The sequence below is a fragment of the Coffea eugenioides genome, chromosome 1 (assembly GCF_003713205.1).
Source record: "Coffea eugenioides isolate CCC68of chromosome 1, Ceug_1.0, whole genome shotgun sequence".
NCBI lineage: Eukaryota > Viridiplantae > Streptophyta > Magnoliopsida > Gentianales > Rubiaceae > Coffea > Coffea eugenioides.
In genome coordinates this window covers 3,943,787-3,956,904 of record NC_040035.1, presented here as the reverse complement: position 1 = coordinate 3,956,904, position 13,118 = coordinate 3,943,787, and positions in this window count along the sequence as shown.

Below are 13,118 nucleotides of genomic sequence, written 5' to 3'. Positions count from 1 at the left end.
AAGAGGCCCGTTGGACTTTAAAAAAAAAAAAAGGTTACCTCACGCGTGCGTGCAATGTACTCGTGTGTTTTCTCTTTAGAGAATTGCGGCAACAGCAGTACAAAAAAGAGCTTGATTTTTTGGCAACCAAAATTCGTTTTTGTTTCCTGTTTTCTTTGCCCCCAAAGATTAATTCGTACCATGAACACCTCACCATTCAAAAATCTCTCAAGCAACAACTAACAAACAAGATCAAATGGACCAAATATTGCCATAAAACCTTGTTTCCATCTGGACCATTATTCTGAGGGATTAATCAATTTTTGTTTTCATTTAAAAGGATAAGAGAGAGTCTTAGGGTTAGGGGAGAAAAGGAGAAAAGTCGACTAAGCATCAGAGAAGAAAAAAAAAGGAAGAAAAAAAAAATTTCTGCAAACAAAATTTGAGTAAGGGCTGACCGAACAGCTCTACTCGTCATCTTATTCCGACCAACTCCAACCTCCTTTTGAGGAGATTATTTTTTTCTGCACCATCTCTAGTTGTAGGGGAGAAACTTTTGTCTTGAAACTTTCCTGAAAAAATGTTCGTAAATACCTTGAATTCGACCTCAAATTTTCCTGCTTCACAATTCTTGGTTTGGCTCTCTTCGCGAAGATTTGCACGTATTCCTGGAGCTTTTCACTCCTGTTTCGATTCAAGCAAGTATCAGAGGTAACTATTACTCGCTTCTCTTCGTTGATTTAACGTTTAAATGAGATCTAGACGAGCCATGGAAAGTTCTAAATTTATGAACCTTAGATCTCACTTTTGCATGACTTATGATGTTTAAAAATCTTGTTTGATGATTTGAGTGAGTTCACAAAATTGCAAGGATCATGTTTATACCAAAAGTCGACCTTAGAAACCCTCGAAAACATTTTTCTCCGGAAACTAGTGCTTTGTTCTTTCTTTGCAAATTTCGTTTGCCTTCTCTTGTTTGATCTTTCCAGATGAGTTGGCTGCTGTTGGGTCATGTTTATGGGCTGAGACATTGGTTAGAATTCATTTTTGCCTGTTGGGTTTGTGTTTAATTTCATTGGATTTTGAAACTTAACCCCGCTTCCTTTCTTAGGTTTAACAAGTAAAAATAAATTGGGCGGAATTTTTTTTTTAATAATATAACCCATTTATTTTCCTCGGGCCAAAGTGTTGTGCCCCAAAATACATAGAAATGGCCCAATGTTTGTTGTCTTTGTACAAGCAGAAAAGAATATTTTGCTCTTCAGTCCCTACTCTTTTGAATAATTTCTCTATTTCTTTCAATTAATTCCTTAATTTAATTGTATTTTGATCCCTAAATTTTATTTTTATTCAATTTTGATCCCTAATTTTTTAAAAATTAAAATTTGACCTGAAAAACTTTTAATTTCTGCAAATTTTGCAATTGAGTCCCTAATGGTTTTGATTTTTTGTTAATTACAATTGTTTATCTTCTTTAATTGTTAATCATGTTTCATTCAAATGCATCTAATTTGTAAATTTTTAGAGATTTTATATTTCTTTATATTTCTTTAAAATAATAAAGTGAATTTGTTATATGTTTACATTTCTTTTAAATTGTTAATTAAATTGGTGTCTTGACAATTTTTGTTGGTTTTGGAGTATAAATAGGGCAAACTCTACCTCATTTAACCATTATTTCAAGGGATGTACCCTCTATTATTTTTTAAACCCTTTTATGTGCTCCTATGTGTTTTTAAGTGTGATTATATGTTTTATGTATTTTTCTTTTATTTGCTTATTTTAGCTTTTTATTCATTTTATGTTTGATTTAAGTCTTTTGATTATTTTGGAGGATATTTTAAATGCCAAATTGTAATAGATAAGTTTTTCCCTTTTACCAAGAAAATATATATGGATAAACAAATGTAATAAATAGGTTTATTATTTCCAAAGATTCCCGTTTTAGATTGTAGTTAGGGTCCCAAATGTAATAATTGCATACTTGTGTGCTTATGTATTTTTTTCGCTTTTTTAGGTTTTACATCTAGATATTATACTTACACGTTGTGTGTTGTATATGATTTATGTGTTTATTTGCTTTATTTATACTTTGTGTATTTATTTGTTTCACTAATGTTCTATATGTTTTATTTATTTATTTATATTGAGTGTATGACATTGCCACACTAGTCCAACGCTAGTTGTGGCTTTTCTCCCAAATTTCTTACTAGTTTAATGCTAGTGAGGACTTGTAGAAATGGGTTAGTCTAATGTTAGACTCTTTAGACTATTTATGCGCTAGGTTCATACCTTTGTTTGACATTTATTGCATTTCACGCATATTTTTCTATTTTAGAATTTTTTATCATTTGCATGATATTTTTCCTATTATTATTCCCTTACCCTCTATATGTTTGAACCATCTTATTTTAGAAATTAGAAGTAAACTAATTCATTTGTTTGACTATATTAGAAGAGTCGTCCTTCAAATATGAGAAATGGGCGAGTATGACTTTTTTAATCTTAACACGCTATTATCCCTCTATAAAAAGAAAAATTGTATCACGAGTCTTAATCTTCCATACCTGTTATGTTGCATTCTTCTCTTGTAGGTTATGTATATTTATCTATATATCACAATTTCCTTTTTTTGATCTCATCTCTCGCATTTTCGCGACCATTTCAAGGGATCTTTTTGGATTTCACAATTAATGTGATTTGTACCAATTAAATTTTGAAGAAACATTTCGTTCCTCTCGATACCCTCTAGGTCTAGGTTTGCATTCATATATAAGCATCAAAATGTGTTATGTTTTATAAGTTAGATTAAGAAAATTTTTGATTAAATCTCGCAACTAGTTTTGGTTAAGTTGAAAGGGTGTCTTAGATCAAATTTTTGCCTTCCCTTTCTTCAATCGTAAATCCCAAACTCTTTTCTCTTGTTTTCAAAGATTTGGAATTGTTTAAAAGGGTTTTATTTGTTTTCATTCAAAATATATTTTTGGTCATTTGGTACACCTAAATTCAATACTAAGTAACGACTCTCTTTCTAAAAATCCTTTTTAGACTAATATTTTGGTTCCAAACCATCGCGTTATTTAATGTCCCATTTTAGACCCTTTTCTCTTTATTTTCTAAAATCAAAACTCATTTTTAAAACACCATTTCCATATTATTTTATTTTCAAAAAAGGGGCGCGACACATGAGAATAAACTATTGTTTCACAAAAGGATAATTGTAAACCGTGCCAATACTACTACTGTTACTTCTTCACCCTTGGTGTATGGACTATCCCATATGTTTAGTGGTGGCAGGTAAGAATTTGAAAAAAAAAACGATAGAAAGCACCGGGATCTACTTTTCACATGATTCAGAATTGAGCAAATTATGGTGGAAAGAAAAAGTAATGTGACTGGTTTAGAAATGCCTGTCTTTATTTGATTAACTTGATTTGCATTCATTGTATTTGGTATACGAATTTTTTAGAACTTTAAAGTCCTTATACAATTCTTTTAGTAACAAACTTTGATTCAAATTTTGGGATGATAAAGCAACCATCAGGATTTTAGATTGAACTTGAGAGGAAGCTTTTTGATAGACTTGAGTAAAGTTGATTGAAAGAAAGTAGGAATCATGGAGATCCATAGGAGCCGGCGAATGGTAGGTTTTTATGAGAATCTGGTGTTTTTTTATCTTTTTAATTTTTTAATTAAGAATCTAGTTTTTACTTTTTTTTTTTTGGATTAATCTTTTATATACTGACAGTATATATACTATCACTATTAGATGAATGACAACTCATATGAATATAAATTTAAAATCCAAATTTTGCTCATATGTCATGCATCCAAATATAATAGTGTATACTTGTCAGTGTATATAAGATTTACTTTTTTTTTAAAATTCTTGAGTAAGGACTAATGATCTTCTATTCCTATCCAATCTTGTACCCAGTAAGTTTTTTTTTTTCTGGAGCAGTTGTACCTAGTAAGTTTTCTCGTTCACAATTAGCTTTTTTGAATTTTTATTTTTGGTATAAAAGCTCTTGAGGATTTTTTTTCTCTCTATTGTTTGAATTTTCTTTTTGTAAAGGCTCTTGAGGATTTGTTTTTATTAGGCAAGAAGTAATGTTCTTCCATTTCTTTCTAATTTTGTTTGTCAATGAGATCCTTTTCTTTTTCACTGCTAATTCCTTGGTTTGATTTGTATTTTTAATATAAATATTCTTTCATAAGTAGTTGGTGATTTTTCTCTTTTATCTTTTCTTTGGTTCTTGCTTGGTTGTTTCATGGTGCCTTAATTACGTGAGATTCGGCCCCTATGCTGATTTTTAAAATAATCATTTTTTGTTTAAAGAAGAAGAAGGGTCAAAGTGGTCTTTTACTAATTAGTTGCCGAAAGAATGGCCAGAATTTGGGTTATTTGTAATGCATTATTGAAAATCAAAAGTTGATAATAGGTGGTTATTAAAATTAAAAGTTTGAGATACAAAGTCTAATGCTGAAATAGTTAAGGGGTGCAACTGCAATTAACCTTTTTTAAAAAAAATTTTACCTAGTGGTTAATTATCAAAAAATGGCTTTTCTTTGCATTTTTAGTTTTGAGAAAAGGCCAAGTTAATAAAAAAAAACCCACAAAATCGGCTTTTTCTGAACAAGAAAAAGCAATTGTGCTGGTTTTTATTCTGGAGTCACGTCAATGATTTGGCTAAATGAATTGCTAGTTTAGGTATCGATTCATATTTCAAAATACCAATGAGTAGGTAGTTTTGAGATTTTATCCATTATTCTTGAAGTGAAAAAATTATGTTGTGATTAACTTAAGGTGAAATGAATGAGAGAAATCCAAATTGGAAGTTGGACATTTTAGAAATTAGGGGTTTTTGTTTGGTTAAAACATTTTGGAACTAGTTATTCAACTAAAATTCCTTTTACATCCCAACTCAAATTTTCATCCACTATTGATTCCATCATTCTCTAGTGATGACTGACTGTATTTCACAACTCAAGTTTATATTTTTAACTAGTTATCCATACCGAAATGCAAATGTTCGTTTTTCTTTATTTTTCCCTTAAAACAAAATACAAATGCAGGTTTGATTATGTGATGAATATGGACTAGTTATGATTGAATTGTTTATCAAATTGGTATGATTGGTTCAACTCATTGGATTGAATACTCGACTCGATGAACAATCTTAGTGCGAGTTCATAGTGACATGGTGTGACGATTGACTCTTTTCTTGCCTTTTTTTTTAAATAGTGTTCAAACTTTATATGAACCACGAGACTGAGAAATTAGGTCGATGAACGGGAAAAAAACCCTGACCAAAGCTTTCTCCTTTGGGAGTTTTCTCCTTCTCTTGAAGTTTCGTACCTTATTTTTAGCTTTCCCTTCCTTTACTTCTTGTTAGGAGGTTTCCTTTCTACACTGTTATTGAGAATGTTAGGCTGTATATTTACTAAAATCTAATAGACCTTTTGTTGGTTTTCTTCAGCAAACTTTCACTCCATATATATTTCACTCCTGATACTTTATTCCTAGGGGCCTTCCTATCTACATGGATCAGTCAGATCATTTTTGTCTTTCAAGGTGGAATGAAAATAGTGACTCTGGATATGGTAGTGACAACTCGGATGAATGCCGTGAGGTTCCATTTGGTACTTCTTTTGTGCCAAATAATCTCCAAGTAGTAAGAAGGGGATCTCTTGTGTTCACCAGTTTCCTAATATCCTGCAGCATGTTGCAAGGTTTGACCTCTGTCTTATTGGTTGTTTAGTAGACTACTGCATTTAAGTGTTGATATTCTGTGGAATTATGTTGAGTTCAACTAGCATCCACAAGTTCAAGTATTACTACGTGAAGCAAATTTTTTCTTTTTTCATTTCTCTTCTATGCAAGACATGTTACTTATTCTTGACAATAGTCCTTATTCAGTTCATAGGGCATTTCTCATTTTACATAGATTGGTTCCTAATACTCCACTCACATCTATTATTGTCACTCAGATTTTAGTTTAGGTTCAACTTCATGGGCTTCAATTGAGTACATTAACCTAGGGGTGGGCACGGGTTGGGTACCTGCCCCTAATAAGTTTTGGCTGACCCGACCCTAAAATATCGGATCGGCCATTTTGCGACCCTAACCCGCTCCTAATATTTTCGGGTACCCGAAAAAAGGGGCGGGTCATTGGGTACCCGCCCAAAATAAAAATTCCAATAAAAAATATTTTTCACTTAATATCAACATATTTTTCAATAAGAAAATGCTTTCTAATTAACATTGGTAGAGATATTATAATCAAAATCCACACGTCATCATTCTCACACATTTCATCCAATAATCAAACCGATTTCATAAATTTAGTACATATTAGAATTATAATATCTAATAGATATAATGAAATTTTATGATAATTTTGAGTACATCACCATTCTCACGCATTTCATCCTTTTATAACATAACAAACACAAGGATAATAAGTATTTGGCAACTTTTCCAACTTCCTTAAGGACGTTATGGTACAAGACTGCATCCAAAATGAGTCGATTGTGGAATCAAGTCCGGAAAAGAATTGAACACAGCTAATAATTTTTGAAGTATAATCAAAATAATCTTAAAAAATTTTCACCAACTTTCTTACATCTTTGGAATAGACCTTATTGCATTAAAAATGATGAAAAATAAAAATAAATTTCTTGCACTAAAATAAAGGAGACAAATTTAAGAGACACAATTGCAATAAAACAAATAAATAAATGAAAGACACAAATGTTTTAATTGTCTAGCTAATAGAAAATTGGAGCTCCAAACACAAATTTTTGATTGAAATGATGAAAAACTTGCAAGAAAGATCGATGGAAGTAGAATAAAAAAGAAAAAGGATGAAAATGATGAACAATTTTTATGATAGAGTTTCACTAATTTTTCTTTCTTTTGTTCATTTTAGTTCAGGTTTCACCAAGAATATTCATTTTTTTAAGGCAAGATGAGGAGAGGCGGATCATATGAGATTAGAATATGAGGTTGTAAACCACTTTACTTACACTTAGGATTAAAAATTATAAAAATTATATGATGAACCCTTATTTTTTTAATATTTATATAATATACCCTACGGGTTTTTATTTTACTGATCCGTATCCGTATCCGTTTTTACGGGTACCCGATCCGCATCTGCCCCACTAAGAAAAATCGGATCGGATATTCTATTTTTCGGATCGAATAGGATCGGGTTCGTCGGGTTTCGGATCGGATCGGATTTTTTACCCACCCCTACATTAACCATGAATATGGAAGAGATTGACCATCATGAAGGTCTTTCATACAACTCTCGTTATCTAAGAGCTCGAGTTTGGCTCCATATGAACGATCCTCTTCTCAGTGGTTTCTTCTTAAAACTTAGGTCTGATCATATCATTTGGATTAAATATAGTTATAAAAATGTTTTCAAAATATGTCACAGATGCGGAGTGATTGGGCATTTTTTTGAATAATTATTCTATTAGTAATCAAAGGGAGCTTCATCGTTTTCTTGCTCCTTGGGTCCAAGGGATATCTCAAAGACTTAGATACGAGTTTTGGGTTGACGATCAGGAAGAGCTTTTTCCTCCTACGCTCTGGGCTCATCAACATCATACTGCTCCTCCTACTGTTCCATGAGGTCTTTTCAACCACTTGCATGCAGGTAACCCAATTCTATCACCAATCAATTATCCTAATGGTTTTAGACTTATTTTAGTTATTGGATTATCTAAAGTTCGTTTATCGGAAGAATAAGCTACTCTAGTGTTAAGTCCAGACAGTCATTTGCCTCCGCAAGCAAGTTCTCCACAAGTGGGTTCTCCTCAACAAACTCCTCATGAACATGCTCCATAGTCATTTCCTTCCTATAGTGATAATCATTTTTTCACTTCTTCAACCTTCTTGAACAATGCTGGGATGCAAAAGGGAGAGCAACAAATTAAGATTGGCAACCACTGGCAAGCGTGTATTGACACAACAAATTTGTTGACCATTGTTCTTCGAATAATAATGAATTTGTCACTAATGCTTGGTTAATTCATGAAGAAAAGAGTAGTAACTCCAGCTAGCTACCATCTGTGGAGTTTCATTTTTCCTTGGAATTAGACATAGTGAATCATGAAGGAGAAGCCATGTTACAAGAAGTGGAAATTTAGAGGCCACGTCAGTGGGAAGAGGATAAAGTTATCTCACATCCTTTCAATGACCAAAGGCCGTGCATTCAACCAGCATCTTATGTTTCTACCTATGAGACAAAAGGAAACGAAATTATCCCCTCACCATTTATTGCACCTGCAAAGAAGAGTAAGATAAGTACAGTTGTATTACTAAGGGATTTCAATGGGTTTCATTGGAAGTTTTCTGTGCAAAGACTCAAGTGAGGTTCCCTTTTTCTTAGAGATCCACAAGGTAAGCTTCCTTACAAAAGTATTTTTCATTAGTATCAAGTCTTTAAAAGTCCACATATAGAACAAGACAAGCAACTGAGTGCTACAATTGGAACTATTGAGGAAGCTTTCGCTAACCTATCAGTCTTTGGAATTCACAAAAGAAAATATCACCAACTGGACCCTAAAATTACTTCCTTAAGGGTCTTAGCTCTCTAGTTGCAACTAAATTCCAAATGCATAGTATCTAGAACTCCGAAACTTCACAAATTCAAGATACTCCCTCCGTCCCATTGTTATTGTCATAGTTCACCTTTTTTCATGTCCCAAAATTTGAGTCACACTACAATTTTTTTCTCTAACATTCCATTTGTAGCCTCAAAAGAGACATTGATAAAATAAAAAACAAGTATGATGGAACCCACAAAAGCAATAAATAGACATCCAAAAAAAGGTGCTTGGACAGCACCAAAAATTTTGATGGCCATAAATAGGCGCGTGCTTGGCAAGAGCTTACATTTTACATGGACCCACAGATTCTTTTCACATCACCATAGACAGCAATTAAGATTTGATATCGGTCAAAGGGGCACAATTGGAAAAAAATGTCTCACATTCAAATTGATTAAACTGTGCATAATAAGTTAGAATCCCAAAAAACGTCCCTTATTTTGGGACGAAGGGAGTACAATTTTTCTTGATAGGAAGAGAAAGGCACAAGTAGAAGTAGAACCTAGCTCTTGTCGTCAATGATGTTGTTTGGATTTCTAATATATTGGCATCTTGTCTAGGGACAAGAACGAATCCAGTCGGTGATCCTTAACAATCTATCAATTTCCGCTAGAAAATGCTACTACATTTGGGGATCTTGACTATACATTGGAAAGTTTTTGTTGGATTGTTTTGATTGCTCAGCTAAGGTTTGGAGGTGGTTGTCCCAAAACAACTACCTCAAAAGCCATAAGGATTCTAAGCTAGAACTATAGAGGAATGGGTCAACCCCTTACGGTTCAATTTTTGTCTAATTTGACCCGTTCTTATGCTCTTAATGTATTATTTCTTATGGAAACAAATGTCTACTACACGGCTAGTTAGTTGGTTGGATGTGTCTTATTTTTCATTTTGGAACATGGTACCTCCAACTTCTAGTGGTGGAGGTGATCTGTGTTTAACATGTTATGACTCAGTTATGGTTCAAGTTATATCCAAGGATGTTGTATAGGTTATAGGGGTTTCTGGTCTACAATGAGTCCTGCTCCTTATTTATGACCATCCTAATTTGCAGCACAAGCAAACCATTTAGCAAGTAGTACAGTTCAAATTATTTACCTGTGATCGACTGTTTGCTTTGTGAGGGAATTTAATCATATTCTAAATAATCATGATAAGCTAAGCTTTTTTTAAAGATGTACAAGAGGGGTTAATCAATTTCATTCCTTTCTGTCTGATCTGGGACTTTCAGAGTTGCAATGTTTGGACATTTGGTTCACTTGGACAAATTCAAGGATAGGCTCTTATGTCACATTTGAACGCTTAGATAAGACATTTGCCACTCATTCATGACTGCAATCGTTCCCTAACACCATGCTTTGAAACCTTCCAATTATGCGTTCGGATCGTGGTCCTCTAATTTTGGACATAAAATACACATCTAAGCAGCTGGGGATAGATTCTTAAAATTTGAATCTTTTTGGGTCAGAGATTTAGTATGTAGAGCCATTGTTAGCAAGATATGGAGAAATCCAAAGCTCACAAATATTGGCAATACAATTCATGGGGTAAGTGAAAGGCTTCATATTACCGTAACGCAACTCACTCATTGGCATCGATTGTCTTATGGTAACCTTGATAACAAGATTTGCCAAGCACAACCGCACTTAAAGTGGCTTCAAGGTCAAATCAACAATCCAAAGGCAATTGAATGTGATCAATATTTGAGATTTTATTTGGATCATTTATAGGATTGCAAACAGGGTTATTGGGCTCAAAGGTCCAACAATCGTTAGGTGTCACAAAGGGATTGTAACACAAAGTATTATCATCAATGGGCAAATAAAAAAAAAAGCTAAAAGTCAGATTCTCATTTGCAAAATGAAGACAGTACCAAGATTACTAAGTCTAACAAAATCAATAATCTTTTCCTACAGTATTTCTTAGACCTATACAGAGGGCAAAGATCCATAGTGAATGTAGACTTCTCAAATTTTAGAAGGCTTGACCCCATTTGAAGACATTTTGGATTGTATAAATACTTGTATAGATGATGAGAAAAAAAGTTATTTACAATAGGAGTTTACTATAGAGAAGTCAAAGTGGCAGTCTTTTAGATGGATAAATGGAAGATGTCAGGACTAGATAGAATTTTGGCAGGATTTTTCAAACACTTTTGGGATTTAGTTGGTCTGGAAGTCACAGGAGTAGTGTTATAGTTTTGCCAATCTGGTTTGATTTCAAAGGGTTGAAATCATACAAATATTGTCCTAATTCCTAAAAGTTCTAGTCCAAGGAAAATCTCAAATTTTCGTCCAATGAGCCTTTGTAATATTTTTTACAAAATCATTGGGAAAATTTTGGTCAATCGGCTTCAAAAGAAGATTTCTAAACTAGTTTCTCCATATCAAAATGCATTTGTTCTAGGTAGGTTAATCTCTGACAATGTGCTTATAGCCCATGAGGTGCTAGAGTTTTTAAGGAATAGAAAGAAAGGGAAAACATATATGGCTGCCTTAAAGCTGGATATCAATAAAGCTTATGATAGGGTTTCTTGGCAATTTTTAATGGTTCTGCTTTGTAAAATGGGATTTCTAGATTCTTGGATCAAGATTATTTGTCAGCCTTTTATCCTGGTCGTAGCCTTCAACAAGGTTGTCTATTATTCCCCTATTTATTTATACTATGTCAACAGGCTCTGTCCTCTCTCTTAACAACATTAACAGAAAGGAATTCATGTCTTCTTATAAAAGTATGTCGTGATGGACCCCTGCTATCTCATTTAATGTTCACAAATAATACTATGGTATTTTTCAAATTTACCGGTGAGGCAACGGAAAGGTTAAAGGAAAAGCTTGATAAATATCAAAAAGTATCGGGTCAGGAAATCAACTTTACAAAGTCAAGCTTAGTTGTTAGCTCAAATACCCCCACAAAGCTAAGAATGTCCATCTCAAGTTTACTCAATATTCAATCTATTGTAGGGGTGGGAAGATACTTAGGGCTCAATCTTGACTTTTCTCAAAATAAATCTTGACTGTTTGTCGAGCTCAAATCAAGAATTTTCAGGCGTATTAGAAAATGTAGGTCATCTAATCTCTTAGTTATGGGACGAGTTGTGTTAGCAAAGCATGTTCTAAGTGCCCTATCTTAGTATACTATTGCAATGTTTCACATTCCGCGAAGCATTGTTGTAGCACTGAACCAATATATAGCTTGGTTTATTTGGACTGGGGATGTTGAAGGATGCGAAATCCATTGGAAAGCTTGGTCTACCTAAACTATGTCCAAGTTTAAAGGGGGTTTGGGAATGAGATCTACAAAGGAAATGAACAGAGCATTATTGGCTAGAGCGGCTTGGAGAATAATATCTCAACCTGGAACCCTATTCAGTTGATTTTTTTCTATCCAAGTATTGCAGCAAAACTAGTTTCTTAGTGTGCATTGTGCAACTAATGCCACTTGGGAATGGCAAAGCATCTTGTGGGGAAGGGACTTATTGAAGCTAGGATTGAAGCGGCGTGTAGTGAACAAAACAAAAATAAAATTAGAGGATACCTGGATTCCTGATTGTCAAAATCCCCTTCGTGGCATCTCTGTTTTACCTCAATCGCCGAACATTTGAGTTGTGAATTTGATTGATACCACTAGGCAATAGAGAGAGTCGCTGACCAAGTTGTTTTTCCCTGCCATGGAAGTACATAAAATTCTCACCATTTATATTCCACAATCTGGGGGAAAGGATCACATGATATGGAAACTAGAAAGGAATGGGGTCTATTATGTTAAATCGGGGTATCACTTGGCTTCAACTATTCGACGGAGCCAAATTCCATCGTCATCCTCATTTTCTAAGGGGTCAATAATCCCGCAAAATGTTTGGAAATTTTTATGGAGGTTACAAATTCCATCGTGTATCCAGTTTTTTGTTTGGTGCTTGTTACATGATGTTTGTCCTACCAATTTGGCTCTATTTAAAAAGAATTTCCGTCCTTCCCCAATATGTCTTCGATGTGGTACACAGGAAGAATCCACTTCCCACTTATTGTTGAAATGTCAAACATCATTAGAATTTGGAGAGCCTCATGGCTAGGGTTTAATTTTGAAACTGGTGAACTGGTTCCTTTAACTATATGGTTGCAGGAGTGGTTTACAAAGTCTCCTGAGGATGAGGATTTAGTGCTGTTGATCGATATATTATGGAATATTTGGCTAGCATGGAATATATTTGTGTAGGAAGGTATACAATTTAGTCTAGACAATATTTTGGCAACAACAACGGTGATGTATCGATTGAAATTGCCATAGCAAGAAGAGACTCAACACCTGTGCTCTTCAAATCAAAGTACATGTAAGAAGCTAGTGGACAAGGGAAATCTCAAGCTATTTTTTGATAAACAAGGGACAAAGTACCAGTTTTGTCAACTGGATCCATTATCGATGGATCTTTCTCTTAGGATCTTGGTACATGACCTCATATACATAATGCAACAATAGCATGTGTTATTGAAGACTCTAGCGGAAATTTGATATTT